This window comes from Ornithorhynchus anatinus, chromosome 10, assembly GCF_004115215.2.
Source record: "Ornithorhynchus anatinus isolate Pmale09 chromosome 10, mOrnAna1.pri.v4, whole genome shotgun sequence".
NCBI lineage: Eukaryota > Metazoa > Chordata > Mammalia > Monotremata > Ornithorhynchidae > Ornithorhynchus > Ornithorhynchus anatinus.
This window is the reverse complement of record NC_041737.1, coordinates 47,631,040-47,644,853: the sequence shown is the minus strand read 5'-3', so window position 1 is coordinate 47,644,853 and position 13,814 is coordinate 47,631,040. Positions and strand designations below refer to the sequence as shown.

Here is a 13,814-nt window from a genome sequence, read left to right as displayed (position 1 = left end):
CTTTCAGGGTTTGAATAATTACAAAATGAATTTTTAAACCAGAGAAAGTAGTCCCCTTAGTATCACTTATCATGAAAGTAGTCCCCTTAGTATCACTTATCATGAAAACTCAGGAGTTCCAGAGTTCCACAATGTTTAACTTAATTGAAAGAGGATGGAAAAATATAGCAACTTGGTGCTCTTGTATTTTTAAATAATGGAAAGAGAGGATACGTTTTCACGGGTAGAAATGACTAATCTACCTACAACTTTTTCCTCTTCTCCTCCTTCACTTCATTCAAGAAAACCTTCCCTCTGGTTAGAGCAGAGCTGGGGACCATTAACTAGTTTGTGTATGTGTGTTTGTCAGAAGTTTTGAGCAAATAGTTATTATAATGAAAGCCATTTGATAACACTTGGCCTTGGGTCTACACTGCAGAAAATACCTAGAGGATTTGGCAGTCAGTTCTCTGGGTAATTCACCCTCTTTGATTGTGTACAGGCAGACAATTTCCCTCCAGAGGATTTAAAAAGAAAACTATTTACCCTCTTACTTTGTAAACGCCCTATCTGTGTGCCTACAGTTCTCTCTTTTTATTTTCAAAGCATGTATTTCATAGTTGGGTTTGAATAGTTGTTTTCTTTCCTTTAGAAAAAAAGAACAGTCCTGACCACCCAGCGCTTTAGAGGACACTACCAAAGTGCCCTGCACAGAACAAAAGTTACCCCTCCAACAACAGAGCTCTCTCTAAGTGAGAATCCAAGTCTGTATGGGAGAAGTAAGTTTATTAGTAGGAAGGCAACTTTTAAAGTCCAAGATATTCCCAAATAGTGTGAAAAATATTTTTCAAAGAACTCCATGCCAAGTATCATTACGTAGTCTTTCAAAAAGAAATGAACCTCAAACCACCCAAAACAAGGGCCCATATTGTTTCGATTTGGTAACAAAAGACACGTATTTCTCTCTGAAAGAACTGAGACAGACTGAAAGTCCCAAAGAACCATCATAGAGTGCACAGGGGAATGAGCTGAACAGATTCTGACCTGACACGGCATTTTCTTGATCCCGATTAGATGTGTGTGCTAATTTATCATTGACCTGTAATTTAAATAGTTATCTGCAGGTGATTATGAGCCTTTCTTTTTAAGCCATACTTATGGCATGGATTGGAAGAGTACATTCAATTTGGGAAATGTACTTTCTGGGGCAGAGATCAAAGATAATTTCATTGCTCTTCATGTCAATTCAAAGGAATCTCATCATCACTGTCCCAAGTTGAGGGCCTACTATGTGCAGAGGAACTTTAATAGTGGCTTTGGGAAACAAAATCTCTAGTTGGCAAGCTCACTGTGGGAAGGGAATGTCACTGTTTATTGTTGTTTTGTACTTTCCCAAGTGTTTAGTACAGTGTTCTACACACAGCAAGCACTAAGTAAATATGATGGAATGAATGAACAAAAGAAGTAAAAGACGTGGTCCCTGCTCTTGAGAAGTTTTTCATTTTATAGGGGAATATCCCAAAATGTGTTTGAAATTATGGGGCTATTAATACTGCATATGATTAGCTGTTTCAGCTTTATTTTTATTTTTAGGGCCATTTCTTTCCCCCAGAAACTCAAGAGAAGCAGCAAGGCCTGGTAGAAAGAGCATAGGCCTGGGAGTCAGAGGACCTGAGTTCTAATCCCAGCTCTGCCATTTGTCTGCTCTGTGACCTAGGGCAAGCACTTAACTTCCCTGGGCCTCAGTTACCTCATATATAAAATAGAAATTAAGACGGTGAGCCCCACAAGGGACATGGTCTGTGTCCAACCTGATTAGCTTATATCAACCCTAGTGCTAATAGTTCCTAGCACATAGTAAGAGCTTGACAAATACCATTAAAAAAAAGCCTCTCAAGCCTTCCTTTTCTCACCATCTTGAGTTGCTGCCAGAAAATGAGAATGTCGTACCTTTCATTCATTCAGTCGTATTTATTGAGCGCTTACTGTGTACAAAGCACTGTACTAAGCACTTGGGAGATGTAGCACTGTCCAAACAATTGAAGGGATCATACCCAGTTCTCCAGTTAACGTGAGGGTGACCTTCTTGGAAACTATAGCATTTACCATTTCAGTGGCGTAACCACATACACAATTTCTTCTCTAACATAGCACACCAGACCTAGACAGACTCACACCATTAGTACAATGCTCCCTTAATTCCCCAATTGCCTTTTAGGCAAAACGCTTATTGAAAATCTGCTTTGTGGCAGAACTGAGTGTATTTAGCTTTGTAGCGCAGAGGCCTGAACCTCTACAGAAACCTTCCATCATCATTACCGTCATCCTCTCCTCCAGTCAGTGTTTATTAATCTGCCCCAGTTTGAGTTCCAGATGGTTTTGCCAACTCACCTGTCCTTTTTGACAGGGCAGCAGACAAGTCATCTATTTCAGCGGTATGCCACATCTTAGAGCACGTTTGGGCATGGAAACTATTTCACTCCCCTTTTAACATGACTTTTGTAGTAAATAAGTGTTTTGCTGAACTCATAAATATTTGGAGCAGAAAAAAATCCTCTCCCAGATAGTATGAGAGTGACTACAGAAGGGTTTATGAGTAGGTGATGGTTTAGGGTGAAACTTAGCTGACCCTGCTTGTGAATTTTAGTCGACTCTGAAGTGAGAATTTAAGGGAGAAGAGAAAATGTTTTTGTACCTATTCCCCGAAGGGTTAATTTTCTAACAGCTCCAAATTAGTTCTCTTGGGTCTTTTTTAATTACTGTTCTTGTCACGCGCAGTGAAGGTCTAAGCATTTGTGAGATGTCTTTTTTCCTGATGCGTTTCTCTTTTGGCAGTTTGGATGGCACTGGCGCTCGGAAACCAAATTAAAATTAGGTGTTTCTGGTTAAACAGTAATCGTATTGCAAGCAATTTTGCTTTTGCCTGTTGTACTCTGCACCAGAGTTGCTTCTTTTCTCCACGGTTTTGGCTCCCTCTCGATCTGCGTTCCATAAAAAGGAGAGAAGCAAAGCTTTTTTCCATGCCACTCGCCCGAAGCAAACATCCATATGCTTTGTTACTCACGGCGTCCAAGCAGTTGAGAAGTGACTCAAAGCAAAGGTTGGCACATCGCTGGCCTGACGTTGCTGAGAACGGAACTCAGGCCTTATTGATCTATATGAGAATGTCCACGGAGTGGAGCGATTAGATGCAGAACATACCAAAGAGGCCTGGTACAAGGAGAGTGCGGAAACAAGAGGAAATTGGTCATTGCGAGTCATCTTGTGGTCCGGTGATTCAGGGGGCTGCCGGTGGTGGTCACCAACACACGTGGCTGCTGTCTCTGCGGTCTTTGTTTGCTCCTCAGAGTCAAGCTGTCTCCTAAAAATTAATGTACTCCTCCCTGCTCCCTCTTGCCGATTCTTTTCCAGTGAATCATTTCCAGAAATGAATAGCTACAGTTTTTTGAAATGAATATTGTGAAATCCCTCAATTTACCATGGGCAGGTTTTCAGTTAGTGGTTTCATCAAGCAGATTTCTCAAGATCAAAATGAAACTTGCTTTTTGTTAAAAAAAAAAAAAATCTTATTGAGAGGGAAAGTAAAAGTAGTTCTGGACTTTAATTTATCGGCCTGCCGTCTTCCTATATATACACCCCTGAATGTGTGAGTTCTTGGAATTGTGGAGTCGTTGCCAGTAGCTGGTGATTTCCTGTGCAGTCAGTCGCTAGCTACAAGAAATGTTGTCTGCTGTGAGGAGGAGGTAGTTTTCGGAGGTTATTACTAAACCAGTTTTCAACGTCTTGAGTCATGGATTTAAAGGAGGGATAGCAATATCCTCATCTCCTAAATGCTCTTTATTCATCTTCGAGACGCTCCAGGACGCACACAAGAAAGCAGTTTTCAAGAGTGAGGATGGACTGTCTGGTTATTAATTATACCGAGTGAACTAGGGGAAATGGGAGTCCGCTGGGTATTAGGGCTGGTTTTGTTTTGTTTTTTTTTATTGCCAGTTCACTGCTTTTGTTGCTGTCTTTACCACCACCGCACCTTCCTCTCCGGTGGAAACAAATGAAGACATGGTCTCAGAAAGCTGAAAGCCACGTGCAAGATTTTTATTTTTGGTTTGTTTTTTGGTTTGTTTGCTTTTTTTTAAGAAAAAAACAGTCATTCACGTGTTGCTTCTGACCGGGCATTTTAATCCTGGGCACACACCAGGCGAAACTGGGCAGCATCCGGGTTGAGTAAGAAGATGACTGCTGCATTGGATATTATTCGGGAAGTCCATCCTATTTCATCCAAAAACAGATGGACTGTCGCATAGGAGGTTGGCTGCTTCAAACCCTGGGGGAAGAAACTGGAGCAGGACAGTGGAGGGTGGTGTTGGGGGGGGGGGGGGGCGGGGCATTTGGGGGAATTGTTCTTGCTCCAAAATGGATAAGTTGTTGACCTACTGACTCATTTCAGAGGAATTGGGGAAACAGCTTATTGTGGTTTTCTTTGTTCACCCCCAAGGATTCCAATGTCTGTGAGCCTGCAAATAAGATGAGCTGGAAAAAGGTGGATCAGGCACTTGCTCCCTTTTTTTATTTGCCCGTGCCCCAAATGGGATATAATTCCTGCGCATCCGGGAAAGACCGATCTTCACCTGATTATCCAGCTGGGGAACATTTGAGGGTAAGTCTACAGGTCTAATACTTTCTGTTTTGTTTTTTTTTCAGAGGTGTTTGCTCAACAGTTTCCTAAATATTGTCTCTTAAAAGGAAAGCCTGTGAGCATAGCATTCTTTTAGGATCATAACACAGCAGATATTTACGTTACCGAGAATGATCTGGCTTTGTAGATGCCCCACAGACAAGTCACACAGAATCAATCAATGGCATTGGTTGAGTACTCTGAATTTAAGCTCAGAGTCAATGTTTGCATGGCTTAGTGTTTGTAGGGCATATCAGCATGAAGGAAAGACTTGCTTAGCATTACATAAAGTAGCGTTTAAATGATTTTATGATCTGGACTGAAACGCTATTCATGAGAGCCTCAGTATATCCTAGCAGGGGAGCAAAGATTTTCAGGCAAAGAATTTTTCCCCTCAGTAACTGGCTCTTGTTAGAGGTGAAAGAAATGTCCCATGATGTTTTGTTTTGAGGACATGTCACCCCAGGTAAAAGGAAAGACCTCTTAAACACAAGCAATAGGAAGTAAATTAAAAATGGAAATGGGGGAAAAGGAGGGCTACAGGTGGCTTAAATGCATTCCATCCAATATCTCCATTTCTAAATTTCCTATTTTCCTTCAGCTTTAAAGTCATACACTATTAATATGAGAAGCATTACCTGCAGAAATTGAGAATTTTATCTCTCTGGTTGTTTTTCCTCTTCAGATGGCAAAGAACATTCCAATTTTGGCTTTCCAAATTTAGGTCACTTCTGAGATAGGAAAGAGGTGTTAGAAAATTTCTCTTTTTTTCCCCCTCTCCTTGGATATGGCAGTCTCCAATACAAGAGATAATCAAGCAGGAGAGACTAGGAAGTAAAAAAAAAAATCAGTGAGCACAACTGCCATGCCTTGTCTGTTTGATTCACTGTTTGGAGGCAGAGATCTTAGGATGAGATCTTAAAACTACTCTCCAACTTTCTAATGAGTAGTTCCACTGAAAAGAGGGGGCGTCAGGGTCAGAGAGAAGTCATTTGCTATGGTTGCTATGTGGGTGTAAAAAAATTTAAGAGGACGGGTGGGGGAAAATATGTGACTGTAATTAAATAAGGAAAGTGATTAATAATATTTGGTCTCTGTTTTTTTTGTTTGTTTTTTACTTTGGCCCTGGGATCCCTAAAATTTAACCAAAATGAAGGCTAGTTTGTCAGGAGGAAGTCATTGGTAGAAACTTAGACCCCCTAGTTCAAGATGTTGAGCAAGAAACTCTCCCTCATGTTTCCCTTACCCCTCTGCCTTGTACAAGGTATATCGTTTAGATTGTTAGCCCGTTATTGGGCAGGGATTGTCTCTATCTTTTGCCGAATTGTACATTCCAAGTACTTAATACTGTGCTCTGCACATAAGCGCTCAATAAATACGATTGAACAGAATCCCTCTTGTTGAATCATCGTAAGTGGCACTCAGGTAAAGGGAACCATTCATTTCGCACGTGTGGCATATAAGTCCTCAGTTGAGTGAAAGGACAAAATTTCCTCAACTTGACTTTTCCTCTAGTTTGTTGATTTGGTTTCCAGGACATTTAAAGCAGAGCACACGTAAGAAAATGAAATCTTGTTCTTTGGTTGATTGTTTATTCACCTGGGTTTTAGGGGAGTGGGTTTAGAGGAAGAATGGGATACAAAATCTCTCTCAGTACTTTGGTTTCTCTTAGAGTTCATGGGAATTGTCCTTTGGCCAGAAAAGAATCATTTTCCTGCATCTGTTTCTTAAATTGTGTGATTTTGAGGCTGGGTTATGGTTTTGCAGTGGAATGAGTTTGTACAGTAGGATTTTGTACAGATGGATGGGATAGTTCTTGCAGGTTAGTGACCACACACGAGGCCACACACAAATCATGAAAATCTGCATTAAAAAATGTTTTTATAGTTCTAGTTTCATTCAGTTGTTATGATAATGTTACATAAGAGAGCAATGAATGCACTGTTGCGTACTTTGCACAACTAATAGGTCATATCACTATGGTCTCTTTCCTAAATTCTGCTGTGGAATATTTGCTGAAAAACAGGGTAAAGTCTGCCTTTTTTGTCCAGATTAGGGGAGGGAAGTGCTTCTATGGAAGGTATAAAAATGAATTGTATTGAAATTATAGCTTATCTAGAAAAAATGTTTGAGGGAGGAAGGAGAAGAATTTATCTGGTACCATCAGATGTAGCCTTGAAGTCTTGACTTCCTGTTTGACTCTTAAATCTACAATTGCCTATTTATTTTCTAGGACTTCAGAACATTATGTATCTGGTACCAAAAACCGATTTATAGTACTGTAAAGTTTTCATCCATTTAACATTGCATCAGTACTACCTGAATGATTCTCTGATCCTAAGCTGTGAAGTTTCTGCTTTAAAGGAATATGTCTTAAAAGAGGGGTGTGTAGATCCCTGAATAACATCCGAAGTTCATATGAAAATTTCAGCATTTAGTACAGTGCTCTGCACATAGTAAGTGCTCAATAAATACTATTGAATGAATGAATGAAATTTCTAGAAACAGAAGCCCAACCAATGAGAACTAGAGGGCTCGATCAATAAATGGCATTTATTAAGTGCTTACTGTGTGCAGAGCTCTGTATTGAGCATTTGGGAGAGTAAACTACAACAGCACTGGCATGTATGTTCCCTGCCCACAAGGGGTTTACGGCCTGGAAGGATCTGACTGTAACACAGAGGGTAGGAAGTAAGGATGTTTTGTTGAGTAGAGAATGGTGGTCCAGATTTATCTGAGGAGAGAGAACCTAGAGATTTCATGAAAGCAAAGAAGCAACTCCTGAGAAGCTGAAAAGAAGGGGGAACCTAGAAATCAAATTTGGAAGGGGAGATTCCTTAAAATTCTATCAGATACCAAAAAGGGTGAATAGGATTCGAATCCTGTACTTCCAACCGAAACAATGAGTCCCTTGTCCTTGTGGTGAACCTGTGAGATTCAGAGAGACCTAGTCCTTAAAGCAGAGGCGAAGTCAGTGCACTCAGCTAGCCCAGGAATGTCTGCACTCACTCTTTCCAAGAGTGAGGAGTTACTGCTCCCATGTAGGGCGAGAGATGTTGCTAATCCCCCTGCTCCGATTCACCTGTTCTAGGTCCCTCTGGCTACTTAGGCATCAGCGAATCACCCTTGAGTGTATTTGAGGGAATGTGTCTACCAACTCTGTTATGTTGTACTCTCCAAAGCGCTTCATACAGTGCTCTGCACCCAGTAGGTGCAAAATGAATACAATTGATTTTTATTCATCATGTGGTTCAAAGAATACCGATGGAATCATTTGAGCCTGCCTTTGAGGCTTAGTGTAAACTCATGGGGTGGCATTCAGTCACTGATATTTAATGAGCACTTTCTGTGTGCAGATCCCTGTACTAAGCCCTTGGGAGACTACCGCCCAATAGAGTTGGTAGACATCCTTGCCCACAAGGAGCTTATCGTCTAATATTGAGAAATGAGGGCAACATACCTTGATCAGCTGAGCAGAGTGAGTCCAGCCTCCCCAACCACACCACGACTTCTGTGAACCCTCCTGCTTGAGTCGGGTTCCCACTGAGGCGGTAAGCTCGTTGTGGGCAGGGAACATGACTGTCTCAAGCACTTAGTACGGTACTCTGCACTCGGTAAGCACTCAGTACGTGCGATTGATTGGTGAACGTTGCCCTGCGGAGATCAGGAAGCTGAGCCGCAAACACTGACTCAGGTCAGAACAGACCGGGTTGGTACGTTGTAGTGCTGTCACTGGGGCCAGAGTGCTGGGACTTGGTGGGGTAGGGCTCGGGGGCGGGAGTTGCCATAACAGCCCACCTACTCCAGCCCTATAGGAGCACTGCCTCCCATCAGCTAGACCTGAGGGAAATTGGTGGTTGTGGCGCAGAGCCGGACACAACATTTTCCCGAGGCTGAAGGAAATTTTTCACCCTTTCACCATTTTCACCCTCAAGCTCTCCCTGACCAGCTGGGGACCTTTCTTGGGTATTGCATGGACCATCGATGGCTGCTCCTTTCCCTGCTTGTTGGGGCTTCGTGGCTTAATGGCTGCCTTTACTCTCTGCCCGTTGTGATGACAACTGCCTCTTTCTAGCCCCAGGAAATTCGGAGGCTCAAAGACACCTTAACTTTTGGCCCCAGGTATTGTACAGGGTACAATTTACATTTGTACCTGGGCCAAAATCCCAAGCTGCCCCAGTTCTGGTTCCTGCCTGGCCAGGGTCCCAGGCCTCAGCATGGAATAATGATGATGATGATAATAATAATGGCATTTATTAAGCACTTGCTAAGTGCTAGCACTGGGGTAGATACAAGATAGTCAGAAACAGTGCCTGTTCCAAATGGAGCTCACAGCCTAAGAGGGAGGGAGAACAGGAATTTTATCCCCATTTTCCAAATGGGGAAACTGAGGTACCGACAGGTTAAGTGACTTACCCAAGGCCACCCAGAACCTGGGTTTTCCGACTCCTGGCCCCGTGCTTTTTCCACTAGGCCACGCTGCCATCTTAATCCTCATCTAAACCTGACCAGGCTGGGAAGTGAATCTTGAAGTAAACCAGAAATGGGTCTAAACCTCGCTTCGGGGAGACAGTGGAACAACCGTGCATGAGCAAGACCGCTGCACCCAGACAGCACCACCCCGTCATCACTCTGTGACCTTCCGAGCCAAAATGCTTGAAACATGGGGGTGGTGGGGGCATATAGACCTGGTCCAAATCCAGGCAGCTTCAGCTCTGGCCCAGCCTATGCTGAGTTCTGCTGCAAAAGAGTACCATGGAACAGGGCAGGAATAGTGAACTACAGCCTGGCATTTGTTCTGAGTAGAAAAAGCTCAGGCCTGGGGTCAGAGAACCTGGGTTCTAATCAATCAACAGTATTTATTAATCATTTACTGTGTGCAGAGCACTGTACACAACACTTGAGAGAGACTCGTGGGCGAGTAGAATGTGGGTTATATTGTTATATAGACTCTCACCAAGCAGTTAATACAGTGTTCTATGCACACAGTAAGTGTTCAATAAATATGATTGAGTACAATACACAGAGTTAGTAGGTGTGTTCCCTGCCCACAAGGAGCTTACGATCTAGATGGGCTGTCTTGGCTTTGTCACTTGACTGCTGTGTGAGCTTGGGCAAGCCACTTAACTTCTCCTGAACTCAGTTTTGTCATCTGTAAAATGGGGATTCAATATCTGTCCTCCCTCCTACTTAGACTACTAGTCCCATGTGGGACAGGGATGGTGCCTGACTTGATTAATTCATATCTGCCCAAGCACTTATTACAGTGCATGACACATAGTAAGCGCTTAAGAAGTACCATTTTTCTTATTATTAATAATAATCACTGATATTAATAATTATTATTAATAACAATAATGATAATATTCTTGAACAGTGCACTGCAGAGTGCAGGTAGGCATCTCTCTTCAAAATCTCCAGTAGGATGAGTATACACTTTACCTTAGAGCCACTTTTCAGAGCCTTAATGGGCAGTAACCCTTGGAGGAATGGAAAGGTGGTATGGGTCCAAAATCACATATAAGAAAGTGTTCCTGTGAAAATAACAAACCAGCATCCTTAGATAAAGGATCCTTGTACCAGAGAAAGATACTAATAAAACACAAAGGAACTGCGAGGAACAGTCCTTCTCTGACCTCTGGTGGGTAGACTGTGGTCTGAACTATCCTTCCCAGTTTTAATGTCTCTTTTGGCATTATGCCCTTGATTGGGTACCCCTTAAGCATTTTGATACTCACCCCAGTCCCACTTACGCATATATCTTTATCATCTACTGTTTCCCTTTAGCAGTAATTTTAATGCCTGTCTTCCCCTGAGGACGGTAAGCTCCTTGTAGGCAGGGATCACCTCTAACAACTCTATTTTATATACTTTCCCCATCGCTTAGTCTAGAGCTTTGCCTACCGTAAACACTCAGATACTGTTGATTTATTAATTGATTGATTGGGCAATCTTGACTTTTCTTTCTTGATTCTGTTCTGTTTGCATTTCCCTACACTTCCTTGAAGCGCTGGGCAATATGACCTAGAGAGGAAGATCTTAAAGGTGAACAGTCAACCAGCAGTGAGGTTTCTAACTCTCTGTGGCTGTGGCTGCGGGCCTTGGATTTCTCTGCTTCTCTGTTTCCACTTCACTCATTGAAAGAGCCTTGGGGTTCACCTACCCTCAAAGGAAAGCGAGAGGGAAAATTCATACATGTCAAGAATATGGATGGGAGAGCTGGATGGTACATGTCTTGGAATGCATGGAGAGATCAGGACAGTCATTCCAGATATCCCCGATTGAAAGCACTGTAACTTTGAATAGCATCAAATACTTTTTTTTTAAAAAAAAAAGAAATAGTTCTTTAATGAATGTTCATTTCATTAAACCCGCAGGCAACTTTTATATTATTATCAGATTGCCTTCTGCTGTGGGGCAAATGTAAATACTAACATCTGACATTATAAGTAGTGAGTATAAGAATGATAATTGCAAATTATATTGTTAAGCAAAGACAGGAATTAGCATAGTAGTTAGTCATAGTATTTATTAAGAGCCTATCGTGTACAACACACTGCATTGGGCACTGGAAAAAAAATACAGGGATGAGATAGAAACACATTCCCTTGTTCTCAAGGGCTTCACACTCTAAAAGTAAATGGATGAGGGGGCACATGAGAAAAGACATAATAACAAAATACCCGAGGGTCCTTTAGACTGTAAGCCCCTTGTGGGCAAGGATCATGTCTATCCACTCCATTGTACTCTCCCAAGCTCTTAGTTCAGTGGTTTGCACCCAGTGAGCGTTCAGTATATACCACTGTTTGATTGAGCTGAGGATGTCCATAAATACAAGGCAGAAGGGTGTTTTGGCTAGGGGAGCGTAGTTACGAGCTCTTCACGGCTCATTGCAAAAATCACGGCCACAGAGAAGGCCTTCTCACCATTCTAAAATTTGAGGCGGCCACATGTTGCTACTGTTTGAGTCCTTCCCGGTCTGGAGCAAGGACCAAAGGAAGTCCAGATGGGTTGAAGGGTAACTTGTCTTCCTTGCAGAGCTCACCCCGCTGCCTGGGCTTGTGTCCTTGAAGCAGGGGCCAAATGAGAGTCCTAATAGCATGCGGGACAGGAAGCTTGTCTCCCACATGGCAGGTCTCATCATTCCAGTGTAATGGTACCTTTCATCAACTTGCCGTGCTGCTGGAACTTGAGTCCTTCCCCGACTGTCCATCCTAGTGTAACGAGGGAATGTTCCCTGGCCATTACTGTAGTGTGCGTAGTTGTGGACTCATTGATTAGATCCACGTTTCCTAGGGCTCCGATACTTGCATTCAGTTAAAAAAAAATCCTTAGGGAAGAGAAACTTCTGTGGCACCTCGGGGAAGTCACATAACTTTTCTGGGCCTTGTCTCCTCATCTGTAAAGTGGAGGTTCAGTATCTGTTGTCCCTCCCACTTAGATGGGGAGCTCCGTGTGGGATAGGAACTGTGTCCGACCTGATTATCTTGTATTTTCCCCAGTGCTTAATACAGTACTCGGCACATTGTAAGTGTTCACGGAATACCATTATTATTATAAACCCAATTAAGAACCAGGCATTGGCTTTCCCTGAGACATTAGGGATTGCTGAATTTGCGTTCCCTTCCCCCGTGCATGACTGTGACCTGATGGATAGTCCCCGGGTCCAGCATTGTGACTAACCTTCTCCTCAGAGTGACACTGAGTCATTAGGGGCTGTTATAGGGGCAAACCCCATCTTATGGGCCACACCGTGGTCTCAAGTGAGAAGGGACTGGGAAAACACCTTCTTTCTTTTCAATTCAACCTCAATTCTCTCAGACCTGTAAGTGTACATGAAAATGAGCCTCCTACTCAGGCAACAGATAAGTTGTTCACCTTTTGGTCACCGCTGAGTCTGCTGGGGTTTTAATGGGACCTCCCAACTTGAATATGGGGCAGCATCTCCAAAAAAGGGAGCCAGGTTCTCCCAGGCGCTCATTATCGGGATCAGGTTCAGTGCATTCAGGTAGAATGGCAACACCTGAGAATGGATTGTCAGCAAAAATATCACTGTTTGGGGGGCTGTGAGCCCCATGCGGGACAGGGATGGCATCCAACCTCTATGCCAGCACTTAGAACAGTGTTTGACACATAGTAAGCACATAACAGATACCACTGAAAAAAGGAAAGAAGACTGACAAAAACCTAGATTATTTGTTTTAAGAAAATGGTACTCTTAAAAGCAGACACTTCACAGTAGTCTTTAAAACTAAGAATGAAATTCTACCCCCATCAGAGCAGTGTGCCCAGGTGCTATAGCCAGGAAAGGACATATGGGTTGTTGCTTTCTCCCACCTCCCTCAAGCTCCTCTCCCGTCAAGGGGGAAAAAAAGCTCCCGTGAAACGTTTTGGCTGCTTTGCTCCAGCCTCAGTATTGATGGGTGGCCTCGTGCTCTTCCTGCCAGATTTGCCGCTTCCCGTCTTCTTCCTGAGGAGAGATCTGGGAGAGGGCAGCAGGCTCTGGAAGGAGGCAGTACAGAGGAACACGTGAGAGATGGAGGTTCCCAGCTCTGCTGCTGAATGGGAGGAACGGAGGAGGCGGGGAGGTGAGGGATATAAGCTTGGGTGAACGAGAAAGTGAGTAAGAAAATAAGCGAGTGGGTGGTTAATGAGATTGGCAAAGTAAGAGGCTATAGGAACGGCCGAGTGACTGAGAGCGGCTGGGTAATTAGACAGTTGGATTAGCCGTAATAACAGTCTAGAGAGGTGCTTCTCCACAGACCTGCAGGCGAGCACGGTAGAGGACGGGAATGAGTCGGCAATGCCTCGGGGACCTACAGGATTAGGTTTAGGTCATTTTCTGTGTGGAAGGAACCGTCATCTCACTGCCTCGAGCTGGTGACCCTAGTGACCCTGATCGTCCAGGTAAGGGGAGAAAAACAAATGGGGAAATGAGGCTAGAATTCTTATTCCCAAATCGAAACCTGAGCTCGTTTGGTGTAGTAAGGCTTAAACTTTTCTTTACGTACCACCATCCCTATAGCATTCGAGAGCTCTCTGCCATGAGTGGCAACCACCATGCTCTCATGCGTGCCCTCTGTGATGTAAATGAACGGTTGTGAATCGCTGCCATTTTAATAATGGTTTGAAAAGGGACAGGGAGGCATTCTGAACTGTC

The 13,814-nt window shown here is 43.3% G+C and overlaps 1 protein-coding gene across 10 annotated transcripts in view; it reads left to right on the top strand.

Moving 5' to 3' along the window:
* TSGA13 (testis specific 13) overlaps window positions 1–13,814 on the top strand; it is a 235,058-nt gene that overhangs the window by 171,202 nt on the left and 50,042 nt on the right. For 9 of the 10 annotated variants that reach the window (XM_039913212.1, XM_039913211.1, XM_039913210.1 and 6 more), the window contains one exon: window positions 4,475–4,636. The exons of the other annotated variant lie outside the window; for it this stretch is intronic. The gene's annotated coding sequence lies outside the window, so the exon portion shown is untranslated. The remainder of the gene's footprint in view (window positions 1–4,474; window positions 4,637–13,814) is intronic. 10 annotated transcript variants of the gene reach the window in all.